Genomic DNA, 17,688 nt, shown 5'->3' on the forward strand with positions numbered 1-17,688 from the left:
TAATCTATAATATTGTATAGAGTGGCCATATTTTATTTTACTTAAGTTAAAACAAACATTTTTTGTAAAATTTTAATGGAATAAATCTGATCACTCAACTGTTCTCCTCCTAAGTAGTTAATAGTTATAGTACCTTATTTTTCCGTGATTCAAATGCCGCACATAATTGTAAGCATATTACGAGTATAATATAAATTCATAGACTATAGACGCAACTAGACTCATATTTTTAAAAAATACTAAAAAAATAAAGAGCTCATAGACAGCTGAGAATATAACAGATATTTGTTTATTTTTTTTTCAATTTACAGTTCAGAACAAAATATTTTAATTAAGAAAAGTATTTAATTCAAAATAGTCAAATTTTAATAGAAAAATGATTTTATTTTAGGTGATGTACAAGTCTCATATGTACCAATGCATACGTTTATAAAGTAAAACTAATTGAACATTATAACTTAAACAAATCGAAATGAGTAATTAATACAATTATCGATTAATAATAAGTGATAACAAAATTTGTTAATATAGTTCATATAACTGTTATTTATCAGGAAATATAATTTTAAAAATAGATTTCGCCAGACAATCAAAATAATCAACTTGATCATTCGTTTATCATTATTTATTAATTATCTAAACAATATTGTTCTTCTACTAGAAATATTTTATGAATGTCGATTAAAAGGCAAAAAGTAAGTATAAATTATTGAAGTTTATTTCCAGGACCATTGGCATTTGGTCGTTCCAAAACGCTTATCAGAACACCAGCATACTATATTTAAAACCGGTACGATATAGAAACTGTTAGCAGTTTAGTACTATATTGTAATAATTACGACGTTTAGTGTGAAGAATATTATTAAAATTTAGAAATTTCTAAGTCAATTTTTAAATTGTATTAATGTTGTTCAATAAATGTTGATATTTTAACTATAAAAATTTATTGAATTTAAAAATACATTTAATTATATAATGCAATTTGTTCACTTTATGGTCTGTATATTGCATAAATTAAAATTTATTTTAGTTTTATCGAAAAAATATTTAAAGAAATTTATTTAAGGAAATAATATAGTCTCTATATCTGTAATATAGATTCTATATGAATGATATTTCTACATATTACTATTTGATAATAATTAATTTTAAACATGTTTATTGAAATGATTTTCGTTATTAATTAATTATTACAAATAATACAAATGCTACATATTTATCAATTTTATAATATTTTAAATTATTATACTATTAATAGTTATTTAAACATAATATAAAATGTATACGTCATTTACGTTACCAGCCATTTACAATAATTATGCCAATGTAAAGAAAACCACGGTAATATTATATGAAGTACAAAATGTGTATGAGATTCAAGAAGAAATATTTATTTTATATAAACATATACAATTTTATAATCATAAAACATCATGTAACTAGATATTTAGTAGGTATATTTTATATTATATTGTACCTTATTTGGATAGTATGATTTGAGTAATTTATTTTGAATTACATATTTACATAATATGCAACGAGTTTAAAATATGTAAATACAATTATATAAATGTGTGTTTGTAAGCTTAAAACGAGTAATGGCTATCCACCTATCGGTGTTTGTACAATATTAATTTTCAGTCTACGAAATTATTAATTAAATTATATATCAATTTGTCATATTATAATGATATTATTATTAATTGAAAGTTTTGATTTTAAACTATATAAGTACATTTTACACTCTTTAATAACTATTTGATTTGCTTGGATACCTTTATGTATTTTAATTTATCTAATCCTTATATATAAGTATATAAAAGAAAAGCCCTTTTTTATATTCCCGTTTTCTGACATTAACAATTTTACCATTTTTTTTTTCACTGAGTTGAACCAAATACTCCTACGAGAGATCAATTATTCACAATTTAATTTTATTTGTTATTAAATAAAGTTAAATTATACAAATTATAATTAAAATTATAGAATTATTTTTTAATAGTAATATGTGTATAGAATCATTATATTTTGTTTTATTTATAATTCAGCTACTATTGCTATTTAGCACTTTATAAAATTAAGTAAAATTTCGATAAAGCACAAACTATACACGGACGAAGTCGGGTAATTCAGCTAATAATTCATAAAATTATATTATTTTTACAAGTCATCATTATAATATCTTACCATAAAATAATTGACATAATTAATTAATATACATTTGCATATTTTTTTTAATCGTCTAATATAACTTGAAAATAGTTAGTACTTATCTAATAGTTTATAACTATATATTTATATGCCTATTACATTTTATAAGCTATTTTCTTTGTTTTATGTTTCATAACTTTTACTTTATAAAATTGATTGATGACCAATGAAAAACTTCGAAAACCCTTTAAAAATGCACACATTTTATTTGATATCATAGATACGTTTTAAAGAAAAATGATATACATTAGTAGGCTGTCACGTCAAGTAAGTTTTATTAACTCTATGTTATTTAATTTTAATATATGAAATATGGTATAGTATAGTTAGTTGTTCAATAATTTAATTGTATAATATCTACAACAAGTCTTTAAAATTTGTTTGTATAAGAATATTATATTGTAATAAATTGTTGGGTTATTATTATTATTATTATTTTAATGAAACATAATAAAAATAATAAAAATTGTCTAATTTAAGGATTTTAAAGTATAAACCCTAATGTTATACATTCAATTAATAAAATAATTTTTTTCTAACGAGCTATGTTATTGAAGTTTTTATCAAATACTTTGAATAGCTCTAGTATAGCTTAAAGTTTGTTTGCATTCAGATACTTATTAACTCAAATTATTGGAGGACCACAAATTGGTTAACTATATAACATACAAAGTTAAAAATTAAACTTTAGTCTGAAATAAAAATATTCAGCTTACGGTCCGCTTTGTCTTAATTCGAGACCCATGAACACATTTCAAACATAAAATGTATTTTTAATAATGTTATTCATATTTTTATTTCAAATATGGATCACTAGATTTAAAAAAAGTAATAGGTTGCCTGCTACTTTAAAAGGTTGTCGACCAAATTAAACTTTTAGATAAGTTATCAACTTAAACGATTTAGCATGGTAATAATATAGGTAATCTTATAATAACAACATTACTGTAAGAATTTAAAACTATTATTATAAAGTAATGAGTAATGATGTTATGTCTAATATTATAAGAAATATATTATACCTATTACTTACATATATATATATATTATATTTATAAAACAAAAACGATGAATTTATGTTAAAAAAGTGATATATATAAACTAAAAATATTAGATTATTTATCATGAATCAAAATTAAAAAAAATAAAACTTTAGGCTGAGGAAAAACTAATTACATACTTTATATTTATCTACAGACTAGGTCTTAGACAAAAGAAAAATGAAACATTCAAAATTATTAAATTTTAATTAATAATTAACTATATATTATGATAATTATTGAAATCATAATATTTATGTATTTAAATTATCTATATTATATATTATTCATTATTCATTACCAACGTATTATATTGCACACTATTAACCAGCAACAAAATTTTAAAATAAAAAATAAATCTCTCAATAATTCATATATCATCTCCTTACCAATGAACCAAATGAGGTATAGTCGTATGGCGTATAGATAATATAGTATATCTTACTGTATTGGCTTATTTAAAATATAAGATATTGGTTTTCTTTGAAATTATTATTGAAATTTTAACGTTAAAAAGCTTATGTTGTAAACTCGTGAAATAAGTAGAATAATAATAATTACAGTTTTATGAATAGTTTAGCCAGTTTAATATTAACAATTAAATTAAATAGTATTCGAACTGTATAAAAACACGCGAAAAATGGCGTCGGTTTGTCGACAATTACTTATCAACAGTATCGTGTCGACACATGTTTCTCCTTTATAATTCATTACCCTTATACGAGTGAAATTCTTGATATTAATAATAATAATAACAGACATTTTTAACAAACTAATTTTAACCTTTTGCAATGTAACAGACTTTTTGTATTTTCTGTTTGTATAAATGATATTAATTCATTCAACCACGTCTGTAGATTAAACATGTGATGTGTATAAAACCGCACGAGAAACCACAATCAGAGGAATTTATCCTTTGTCTTTTGGCATGTCTAATTATACAGGATGTTTAAATAACATTAAACCCACAAGTCACAACTACCACCACTGCAATTATCATTGCAGCGACTGCCAATATACGCAGGGTACATGTGCAAAAACTGAGAAGGCAAATAGCACGTATGAAATTTATCCTAGTCTTTAATATTTACCTTATCGTAATAAGTCGTCTCAGACCATTGTTAAAACGAGGGTGGTAGATACCTACACCAGAAATCCTGTGCTCAACTAACGATTTTTTTTTTTTATGTTATTATAAGACTGATAATTATTTTTATGAGTTGTAATAATTATGTAAAAACCAAAAAAAATGTTTTAGCGTAGGTAGGAATACTTAGTAGTAAATATTTGATGGTAACAAAAAGTCCTGGTTTTAATATTATGCCGCGAGACTATTATATACACACCTGTGTACGTATATTCAATAATAATTTGGAATAGTGAAGGTTGACAGTAAAAATATTTTTCTGATTGATCGGTTCACTAGAATATTATAAATGTATGCATGCATTAATATGTTTTTGCTATATTCTTTATTTATTTGGATATTAAATAACTAAAAATTATAATCAACATTTATAGTTGAGAAAATGAAAAAAAAAATCTTTTTTATTTTAAATAATTTTTAATGAAATATTTGCATTTATTATTGTCTTATATTATACGAGTAAAACGTATGTATGTAAAATATAAATATAATACTATTTAGTGCAAGTACACTGAATATTACTGATTTATATAAAGTGTTTTGATAAAAACTACAAACAGAAGTTTCTTTAAGTTAAACATGAAAAAAAATCGATCTAAATACCTGCAATATAACTAAACTTTATTTCAACTGAAGATAGTCCATTATGCACATTTGATACTTTATATCAACACAGAATGATTCACTTACAATACGCCTGGAATTATATCAAAAAGTTTAAATACATATTTTTGAATAATTATAATTTATAAGTATTATATATATTTTTGTTATTACAGTGGTAGTAATAGTTTATAGTAATCATAGAAATATGATAAGGGTTATCGTATTTAAAACAAGCCAACTCATTTTAAATTCTAAGAGATTATTATTTTTTATATATAATTTCTGTTGCTACATTAATCTAAAACGTAATGTATATAGTTCAAGTTAGGGAAGTAATGATATAATAGTTTAGCCCATAACGCGGTTCCTCGCTCACCCCACGCCACCACAGTTCCACTAAAAAAAATATAGTTTAAGAATTTAAATATATACCTATCTACAATCTACTCCATAATATAATTCACTGCATAGTTATTTACTCTATAAACATATTACTGCTATGGAAAAAAAAATGATAATGATCGGTAGTTATGACCTGTGGGATGTGAGCAACGACTTGGCACGTTAGGTCCGGATTCGACGTGTTTCATCTGGTCATTTAATAGTGGCCTTTGGGTGGTATGATCATAATTGGATAATAAACCCTCACAGTGGCAGATGACTGACGACACCCACGAGAGAATTTTTCGATCAGTCCACGAAAAAACCGTTTTGAATTTTTATTCATGCAATCACCTCCCAGATAATGAATATCGTGTATCTTACATTAATATTATCAAAGCGGCAACATCAATCATTTCAGTATTTTATATTTCATTGCGTTACAATAGTATTATTATCATGTATACAATATAATATATTTACCACAAACATCGTCTTTCAAAATATATAGCCGTATACATTATAATATACTATATTATACAGACATACAGTTACCAATAATTACATTTGATTTTAATCACCATAAAAATATAAAGAATCCATTGTACGATATATATATATAAAAAAAAAAAATGAACATTTGATACGATTGCGAAGTTAAAAAATATAATTTGGACATTTTTTTTTACTGTTGTTTTTTCTTAGATATTATTATCATTGTTATTGGCCTACGCGTTTTTGAATTTATGCATATTCATCTTTCATTATGTAATATTAATTTAAAAGTCAACTTTAAGTTTAAATATCGTAATTGTATCAATATTAATTTTGTTTTGTTTTAGTTTAGTTATAATTTAATTGGCCAAATATCAAAATTACGTAGGTAATACACTTCTTTCGAAACAGCTGTTTTAAAAACAACATTTAATTTAATATTTACACTAATTTAATACAAATTAAAAATAAATATAAAATAAAATATGTACTGATATAATTATTTTGTGTAATCATTACTTAATTTTTAATTTTTTTTCTATGTATTAAGAATAATTAGGATCATATATTATGAATTATGATATATTATAATTTATAAAAAAATTAAAAATAAAAAAAAATAAATATATTTAAAGTTATATTTTAAATATTTATATTAGTTATTAATTAAAAAATTTTACTTACCTAAAATTGTTTATAGTTGTTTAAAGTTACTAATAAAAATTATATAAAAATGCATATACAAAAAGTTAAAAAACTACATCTAACATTTCAAACTAATTATATGTTTCGGTTGATTTGATTTTTTTGCTTTTATTTGATTACCTGGTTTTTAATTTTGTGCCCTAAAAAAATGTTACAACCCTACTCGTAAGCTATAACTTTAAAATTTGAATAGTGATTATCCATAAATATAAATATATATATATATATATAAAGTGTTGTTAGTATCTTAGTATCTCTTACAAGAAACTATGAAGTAATTAATACTGTTTTGTAAAATAACTACCTATTATAGTTCTTATAAACAAGAAAGAATCTTTGAAACAGTATCTATGAAGAAAAGGCTTCAGTCTCCATATCTAAGCTCCCTCCCCTCTCATTGTAATTACCTCTGGGCGTGGGTGGATATCCCTATATTAGTTGGAGTTTCAAAATTACGTAATATATTTATTTATTATTATAATGTAATCGGGTGAATATAATATTATATTGTTTTATTTTGTCGCCGATTTACGATTTCGAAAAGTTTTTAACAACCTCATAGTATTTTACTTATAAACAAATCACATATATCACTGATAAATAATATAGATTTTTTTGAAGGAGTGCGTCCTTCAACCCATCAAAACAACTTATTGTATAATAAATAGTGTTTTAAAAATTTTTCTCCGGCTATGACAACATCCGGTGCCACTCGAGTCGTATAGTGTGTGTCACGCAGTTGAGGCTAAAGACCACACTGATTTCTGACTCTTTGGACATCATATTATTAAGAAGATGTTACTTAGACAAATAAAACCATATGTAATAGTCAACAGAATGTAATTATTATAGAAATTGATGATGTGTCTATAACCAGTAATCAATTTAAATTTTGGTCACTGCTGGCAGCTTCTGTTGTATCAGAACTGCAATATTTATTGGTTCCGATGAATTGGCTATACAGTTTTGAAAGACTACAGTGACGATTGTAATAATTTTTATTTACTTTTTAATAATAATAGTAATAATCAGGATAAAATATTTATACTTGTTTTGCACTTTCTAGTGAAGTACTTTTTTTAAACTATAATATTTTATTTATTATAATTATTCCACTCAGTAGATAGATTTTTCCATTCTAAAAAATTTTTTTAACCTTTATACAAGCATACACTTTAAAATTTATATTGCAACCTAGTGTACTTATATTTTTTCAGTTATTACTAATTTATTAAAATGGCATATAATTTTTAAAATCAGTTTATGACCTATATTGTATATTCACATTGCATGAAATTGATGGCAAGTCCAGTTCTTATTATACAGGTGATAGTTAAACACAAAAATACACGAACATTTGGATATTATTGTTGTTGTTTATTTCATTAACAACAATATTTATGATTTCGAAAAATTATTGTCAATATATTGTTTTTTTACTTTAAATAAACCCACTCAAGTTTAAAAGCTTATACAAATGTACTATTATATAATAATAATATAAAAATGTACTTAAAGGAAAATATTGCGCGTTCGATAGCGTTTAATTGATGTACCACTATTAATTATCTGTTGATCAGAATATTACATTTGATATACCTATATTATATTATATGCTTTACTATAACACTTAAAAAACTTATAAAAATAAAAATATTTAATTCTAATATATAGTGTATACTATTAGATGATGTAAAAAAAAATAAAATCATCAGATCTTACCGAAATTAGTTAATTAATAAAAGGTTCTTGAGTATTTGAGATAATGCTGTTTCGATCAAATAACACATCTCTTGACTCTTGGATCTTACATAAAAAATAATTATAGTGTGTATATTATATTAGCTTAACCATAAAAAATAGTTATTTAAAGCATTTACATAAATGTATTACTTGAAATTTTATGAAATATTAATAATAAGAAAAAAAAAATATGAAAGTTGAGTGATATTGAAATTCACATAAGTTTGCAGTACCTTGTAACTATTAGATTTCAAGTTTGGCTCGTTATTGAGTTGGTTATTATTATGAATGTGTTATTTAAATTCAATAATTTAATTGGTAAATCATTACATACAAAAAATGGGGAGTATTTCATACGATTCTACTTTTAATGATTGTTCATAATTTAATTATATTAGTAGTTATCTACATTACTAATTGTAATTTAATATATCTATTAGTATTACAGCAGGTTCAACTATTTGTTTTCAAAAACATCGCATATATTATATAACTATAGTTAAATAATATTATATGTTATAGTTTTAATTTATAAGTAAGCGGGACTTATTGTAGTTAGTTTATTTTTCAATAATCATTCAAAACACGTGTTACAAAATTATTTTTGTTTTTATATAATATTTTGAATACTGAATTATTTTTATGTGTTAGTGTATATTTTTTTTATATTCTTATCCTAAGTATATCTTTTATTAACATTTTGAAATTAGTGTGTATTTAATTTTTCATTTATGTCACAAAGAAAAAAACAATCGAAGAACATGCTTTGCTGTATTATAGTATAAGTTTCAAGAATACTTCATCATTGATTAAGTTACTCGTCATTGTAATGAGTTATAATTATTGTATACGAAAAACAATTATTTCTACAGATATTTTTTTCATTACAATAATTAGTAATTTATTTTGCTATTAGTAATACAATACAGTAGGTTGAACCGATTATTTCCAAAAACAAATAGCAATTCTGAGGAAATATCTTTATACCCTACAATTAATATTTTTAAAATTGCTAAAATATAACTTAAATCAACATTTTTTATTGCAATATTCAATTCTGTTAAAATTTAAACCTTAAATACATATAAAAAATTTGAGCATTTGTATTTTTGAAATTTTTAGTTTTTTGTGATAGATACTTATGACTTATGATGGCTTGTATACATTTTCAAACTTTTTTACACTAAAAAAATATCGTATCGTACATTATAAATATTAATAAGAAACATGAAAAAACAAACAAAGCTTTTTGTACAATTTCCAGTTGTTCCTTGATTTTTTTTTTTTTAATTATTTTGATAAATATTGAACAGTTTTTATTTAAGTATTCATTAAGTACTAACGAATGGACGGATTGCAATTTTCTTCGCGAAACCATTCTCTAAATTGAAAAATTAAAGTATTTTTACTGTTTCAAAACATGATGATAAGCAGACATAATATGTGTGTATAATGTTATTAGATTATTGTAGAACTAATAAGTATCCTCTGTAAACCTAATATACTCGTAAATATTTTAGTTATATAATTTATTATAAAAAATGTATGAATATGTTATATTTAAATATATTTTTTATTAAATATACAATATAACGTAACAAAATTATATTCTATTTAAAAATATGTGTGTAATATATTCAAAATATACTTCATTGGCAAACGACAGCATTATGACTTATCATAAATTCAAATGTTCGACTCATTCATGTAATATGGTAGGTAATAAATTAGTAAAAATATGTGCATTTTGTATATTTTATTTTATATTTAAATTCTATTGTTTATCTAATTTTTCTGGAATTCAATTTTTGATGTGTAAACATCTATGCTATCGGTTTGTAGTACGACCTTCTTGGGGAATCGAGCGTCAGGTGTAAGTCATGTGGATGTGACTGCTTGAGTGTGTGTGTATGAGGCTATTGCGCACGGTATTTACGCAGGCTACCCGACATACATAATATAATATAAAAAAATAATATAATATAATATATATATATATATTGAGATACGCCGGTTTCATGGAGGAAAACACACTTAAATATTATGATTATGATACCAATCGACGCGCATTTTTTTTTCCATCGAATGACATGAAACAATGAAATTTGAATCTTTTGGAGTTATGCCGTTTGCTAAATAGGCTGACGATATATAATATATCATAATTAATAATATATATATAAATAAAAATAAAAAAGTTAAATATAAATTTTAAAGAGAACGCGATCTTGTATGATTATTGTTACCTTATTATACAAATTCCCACTCAAACCATGACATTATACTCCCAAATCAAAGTCGTACTGCAGGCACTCACATAGGTTGTTATTTTTAACAGATAATCAAAAGAATTGAATTTTTATTAAATATTACCTAATGCTGTGGTTAAAAATATATTTGTAACTAAACTATTTTATTGTTATAATTTATAAAATTCTAAATACTTATCTAAGTGATTAATTATTATACATTTATAGAATAGACACCGTTTCTAACTAAGCCAGTAGGTAATTGTGTAGTTTTAAGGTTTTTATAACTGATGATTAAAATACTTTAGATTTATGTAAACTCATTTTATTTGTTTATTTCTATATAAATGATTAAAAATTTTAAACTTATTTAATGTAATGTGTGTATTTTTTAATGACTTATTTTATTTATATTAATAACACTGAGTATTGATTTAATATTTGTATTATTGGTATTTGGTAGTAGTAATAGTGGTAGGTAATAGTTATATTATGTATATAATAAACTGTATTCTATCTATATGACTATAATTGATAATTATGTCATAACTCGTAAAATAATATTACCCATTAAAATAAAATATTTATTATAACGGTTTGAAATTAGATCACAAACAAATAAATATCTCTTTGTAGTGTATGGTGAGCGTTATAACTGTCGGTTATCAAAGTTTAGTTTTAAAACTAAAGAGTTAAAAGTTACCCTGAATGACAAACGATAATTTAAAATAAATAAAGAATTTAACTAATTAAACAATCAACATAATATTAATGAAATAAAATAAATGACACCGTTTGTTAGTTATTATACGTACACAATTTATTAGAAATGTCACTCGAGCAAAGAAGTCACTTATTGTTAATATCTTAGAATCTAAGTATAATAACTAATAAGTACAATGTATTATTTTGTTCTTATATAAGTAAAATTGTATGTTATTCAAGCTTCACATATACAATTATAGATAATAAACAAGTTAAATAATTATACATTACAATTAAAAATATATAATATTTGAGACGGTACGCAACGGTCGCTAGTACAAAGTACAGGCACCACAGTGATAGGTCTACACTGTTATCACCACCACCACCACGGGTAAAGACGCAATATATTCAACTCTCCTACGAACGCCGTAAAGGCCAAGGCGGGAAGGGCAGATAAGTCGCGCCGGACGAGCATCGGTCGCCGACGATCGCTCTTTGGTGTCACGACCGTCGCACGTCTAACAGCGTCTCATGTTCCGACTGTTGTCCAAGGAATTCTACAACGGCTCTACAAGGACTCTACTACATTGGCTTTACTAAGCCGCGTCCAACCACTGAAGATTAAGAACGTCTTCGCCGTATCCGTCCAACCAACCTGTTTGTGTGGCTCCACACCCGTGTGAGCATCCATAATCATACCACCGACTTTCCACGGATCAAAACCACGACAACCGCCGAAGCCGCGTCGTATTATTTTATACAAAATAATAATATAATTTATAAAATGTATAAATAATCGAGTTATTTTATAGTAAATTTTTATAATGTATTTTGGTGCATATTTTATTTAATAATTGTATTTTAAATATGTCGTTTAAATATAAATATAAAAGTATATATAGTATTTTGAATACCTGCAATGGTTATAAGCACTGAATTGTATCAGAAGCTTTAATGCTATATGTATTTACAAGTAATGGATTTGTTTGAATCACAGTATTTATTGGAAGCTCAATAATTTTAAAGTCGAATATGCGCATTGAAAAGCATGAATGCATATTATGATTATTATATTAGGACTATTAGGTTTAAGAGTGCTGATTTAAATTCCTGGATTTCGACTAAGAATAATATTCTTAGTAGATATAGATTATTAATATGTATAACCCATCACCCATGTTATAATTATCACAAACCTTTATACTTTATAATACTAAGTATATATATAATATCTAATAAATTTATTTTTGTTGTTTAATTGTATATTAAACTATACTTACTCTTTATTTTTCTAAAGTCAGCATTAATATTTCATAGACTTTTGCATCGTATATATTATCTGTGTTCATTCCAGTCCAAGTGATACTACAAAAAGTATACTTTAATTGGTATTTAGAATTGTTTTTAGTGATTGATTGGAATTAAATTATTGTTACGAGTAACTTTTAGAGATATTTCATGAGTGAAAATAAATATATATATAGTGTTAACTCTCAGTAGGTTGAACCCTCCGTTTTGTAAGCCAATTTAATATTAAGGTGAATTTGAAAGTTTTGTGGATCATTTGTTGGGTCACTGTGAGTTTAAAACTTATTTTATTGTCAGTATAGTCAGCTATTGTTACATTTGAGTACAAGATAAAATACGGGGTTGGTAAGATGCATATAAATATAAAATAGTAATAAACATTTTTACGATAATAAAAATATATTATAATATTTGTGTCCTTGTAGAAAATTGTGAAAAAAACTTTTTAGGATTCTTTCTTATATATTTTATGGAAGTTACAATACTGACTCAAAAATGTCTGTTGTTTATATAGATAATTGGCGAAACCCTAAAAATAAATTATAAATTATAATTTATAACTGATTTAAAATATTTTTGTTGACCATAAAAATATAAAGACATAATATAATATAAATTATTAGCAAGTAAATAATATATTTTATTCTGAGAATTATTTTTTGACTTTATTGATAATTTCACCGTTAAAAGTTAAGAGATGTAATTTTGTAAATAATTAATTGTAGTTATAAATGTATTCCATTTTAAATTATTTCCTTCACTAATTTCAATTATTTTTTAAGGACTCGTTAATCATTATCTATGTATTTATAAACTATGTGGGTTGTAACAAATTATATTTTTTAAGATACTAATACGCATTAGTATAGATAAACTTGTTATATTAAAGTAAAATAGAAATTTAAGGTAGATAAAAAAAAGAACGTTTGTTTACAAAAGAGTTATTACTTAAACATGAATTTACTTAATTTCCCAAGGATACTAATTTAAATTTGTTATCAGGAAGTGATAACTTTGCAGATATATTATATTGTGCATATGCTTAGAGCATTATAATTTAAAAATCAAATCGTAAAAAGACGTTTTATAATATAATATACTTGCTTTATTTTTACATAATACTTTATTGTGTATTTGTAATATTTATATATATTTATAACCAGTCATAAATTAACAATAAAATCTGTTTTAATTTAATAATATCAAAATAAAAGAATCTAATATAAAATTATTTAGAATATTCTTTGAAAAAAAATAAAATAAACAATAATAGTCTTCACTGTTCAGTTAAAATTTGTATAATAACTATTATTAAAGGGACAAAAAAAAAAAAAAAAATAAATAATCAAAAATCAATATTTTTGTAAAGAATGAGCTAAAGCAACTATTAATAAAACAATAATAGAATAATTAAATAGATTGTATTATTTTCAGCTGTAATTTAATTACACCCGACTATCGATAATTATATAAATAAATTATTCGAAAGTTTAGAATGTTTAATTCTAAAATATTTGTCTTATAAAGATTTATACAATTTAACGTTAAATATCATACAAATTCTTCATTTATTTAAATTAATATAGATATATTATAATAATTATTTGTAAAAAAAAAAATACGTTTAAATACTTTCTTAATTATTATTAATTTAATATCATAATGTGTGCATACAAGATTACACATGCATTATATATACTTATTCATGTCAAACAAAATATTTTTGAAAATATTACATTATATTACATAAACATTAATAAATTCTTCAAAAATGTATACATATGTTTTTAATTAATTAAATAGATACCTACTTAATTATTTAACGTGGTTTATTATTTATAATATTAGTTGTATATATAGTTTAGTAAAGTTTTGTTATTTTATCAAATTTAAACAAATATAATTTCGATAAAAATAACTATAATCATTGATGACTGTTTGATTCAATTAATTTATTATGTTATGCTTAGTATTTTAAAAACGATAAATCAATAATCGTTAAGGGTCAAGAATAATCAATATAATAATAAAATAAAGTTGTTTCCATGGTTAATTGAGCCTATACATTTTTAAAACATATATATAAAATTTAAAGTATATATGTTTAATACTCGACCGTTCTCGTCCAATGGACTTGTTATTTAATACTATAAGTAGTACTGCAATTAGGGTATACCGTTTGAGAAGGGATGGCTGATAGTTGTAATCCAAGGTAATTAAACGGAAAAAATGTTTTAAATAAATACGTATTGTTTAAAAATGTTGGAGAGTTAATTTTACGTTTGAAAGATTAAACTCTTCTTCAAGTTCTATTCTAATAAACTGTGCAAATCTAAAATTTGAAAAAAAGGTACACCTCTTCCATAGATCTATGATATAACGTTAGAATTACAACATAAATATCATAGAAATGGCGGAACGTTACAAGTACGTCGTAAGGACACACAAAAAAAAAAAAAAACAAGAAATATTTATATTTACTAGGGAAAAAATATTTATTGCGATAAATATTTACAACAAGAAGTGAAAATATTAAATCTGACGATCGATGAGCTTGAAAAAATAAACAAAAAGTGAATGGAAATACAAGACTTCGTAAAATATTAATTCTCAAAATCCATAGGACAAACAAAATACAAATATTTCAAAAAGGATTTCTCCACACACCTAATTTTATTTTAATAAACATTGAATAATGAGTTAATTTCAATATATAATTACATGAATACATGACTAAATATTGATATAAATTTTACTCTTCTGTTCTTAGATTAATAAATTAATTATTGTGCGGTGGATAGATACATAATTTGTAATTCTACGTATATTTATATATCGAGGAAAATTGTGTATTTATCCTATTAATTCGATGGTAGATAGTTAACTTGCTTGATGGACCCTTAAAATGCATTTATTGATTGTAAAGGTAGATTCAGACGTAGAGAAGAGAAATAATTGATTTACAGTGGTTATATTAACATTGGTACAGATTATTGTTTTAATAAAATGTATATTTATTGAAATGTGAGTTAGTATTAATTATTTATTTAATGTAAGGAATGCAATTCATTATTTGGCCATGTTCATTCAATTGTGAATAAATATTAAAATTTAAACTGTAGTTTTTTATTTTATACAACCTACTTCCAGAATGCAAACAATTGGTATTTTATTTTTGAAATGTGTGTTATTATTTTATCGATATTTGTACTATATCTATGTATTGATCGATTTATTTTAAATATTTTGCTCAATAACTATTCTGCAGTGTACCTATTTTGTTTAAATTCTTTCATTAATAAAATAAAATTATCACATAATCAAAAGTCGTGTTTTATTTTCTTATATAATTTTTTATTGCGTTTGAAATTATTTTTGTTTTACTGGTTTTAATTAATATATTAATAAGTATAAATTATCATTAAACCTAAACTACCTATTTGTAATATTTGTACTAAAATAATTCATAATTAGACTGCTGTAGAGTCAAAAACCAAGTGTTTCGGTGAAAATACAAGATACAAATCTAAAAAACGGGTTTGATAGTCATAGTTGTTATTATGGTTCGATGGTATAACATTTAAATAGAACTAATACATATTACTACATCTGTTTTTATGTTCAAAGCTATACATAGGTTCGTTATCTCAAATTAAGTAAATAAGTATCAAGTCAAATTCAAAGTTTTCTATTTATTAATTTTTATTGCTATTTATAATTTTAAGTTCAAAATATATATTATATTGAGACATTGATACTATTGATTTTAATTAACTTTATTACACCAAATATCTGAATTAAAAAATTTAATCAAACTCATAAGGTTGTATTAAGGTGAATATTAATTTTAATATATTTTTATACATAAAAAAAAAAAAAAATGTATTAGTTTTTTAATTTTAAAGTGAAAATTCTAAAAATATTGAAATTATTGACAGTTCTTAATTATTTGAACAGAATATTTGTCAATTAAGGTTTGTATTTCTTGTTTTAAAATATTTATACTTGAAAAACCCTATAATTTATAGTTTTATTTTTATGATTGTTATATCACTTATATTATAATATTTTTAGATGCTCTTTATCACACAGATTTTTATATTTCATCATATTTTATAATTTGCTTGCATATCTATAATTCTAGACATTGGTATTAAACATGATTTTTAAAAATATATAGGTAATATTATATGCACATTTGTTATCTAATTTTATAATCTTGTTCAAACGTAAATCTCTTCATCAAGGTTGAAATATATTAATTTTTTTAATGTATAAGGAATAAAATAACAAAAATAATGTGAATTGATTTGTTATTAACAACGTACTTTAATTAATATTTTATTTTATTTAGATGTTTCCTCTTAGTATATAACTCGATACATTATTTTATGTACTAAGATTAAAGATAAGTTTCATAAAAAATTGTAATTTAAATCCTACGTATATTATTTAATATGCTTTTAATTTTTGTACTGCAGTAGCTGCAATTTACATCATTAAAGTCAACAATTAGAGTACTGTAATTTTAATCACTTGATGATTCATAATTAGTTGAATTAATTAAATTGATTACTAATTATATTGTATATATGTTTATATTATATTCGAGGTTTTAGATAAGATTGTTTATAAAGATCAGATTAATTTTCTTTTTAAAATCATAAACATACTTTGCTTTACGTCTTTATAGAGATACAAAATTATATCGTTTAAAGATATATCCTAATAACCAAAGCTTAACACTTATATTTTATGAATTGCTAAGAATATTATTCCTATTAGCTGTATAGTATGCATATACAATATAATCAGATATGTAAAATTATAAAATTCCTACCACCAGTAATATGTTGACGCACCTAATAATTATGCTAGTGACTAAATCATATATAGTAAGGTTACAGTGAATTTATTCCCAATCATATTTGGACATAGACATAGTGCATAGTGATTAGTGAAACACGGTAATTTATATTGTATGTATTATTGTTGGGTATAATCTTACACGGCGCCACAGGCTAGACATAAATTCATCAATTTTAAATCTCTTTGCTGGTTACATAGTTTGTTTAGACACCGTTTGGTCTAATGT

The sequence above is a fragment of the Melanaphis sacchari genome, unplaced genomic scaffold (assembly GCF_002803265.2).
Source record: "Melanaphis sacchari strain LSU unplaced genomic scaffold, SCAv2.0 Contig91_pilon_pilon, whole genome shotgun sequence".
In the NCBI taxonomy this organism is placed as follows: Eukaryota; Metazoa; Arthropoda; class Insecta; order Hemiptera; family Aphididae; genus Melanaphis; species Melanaphis sacchari.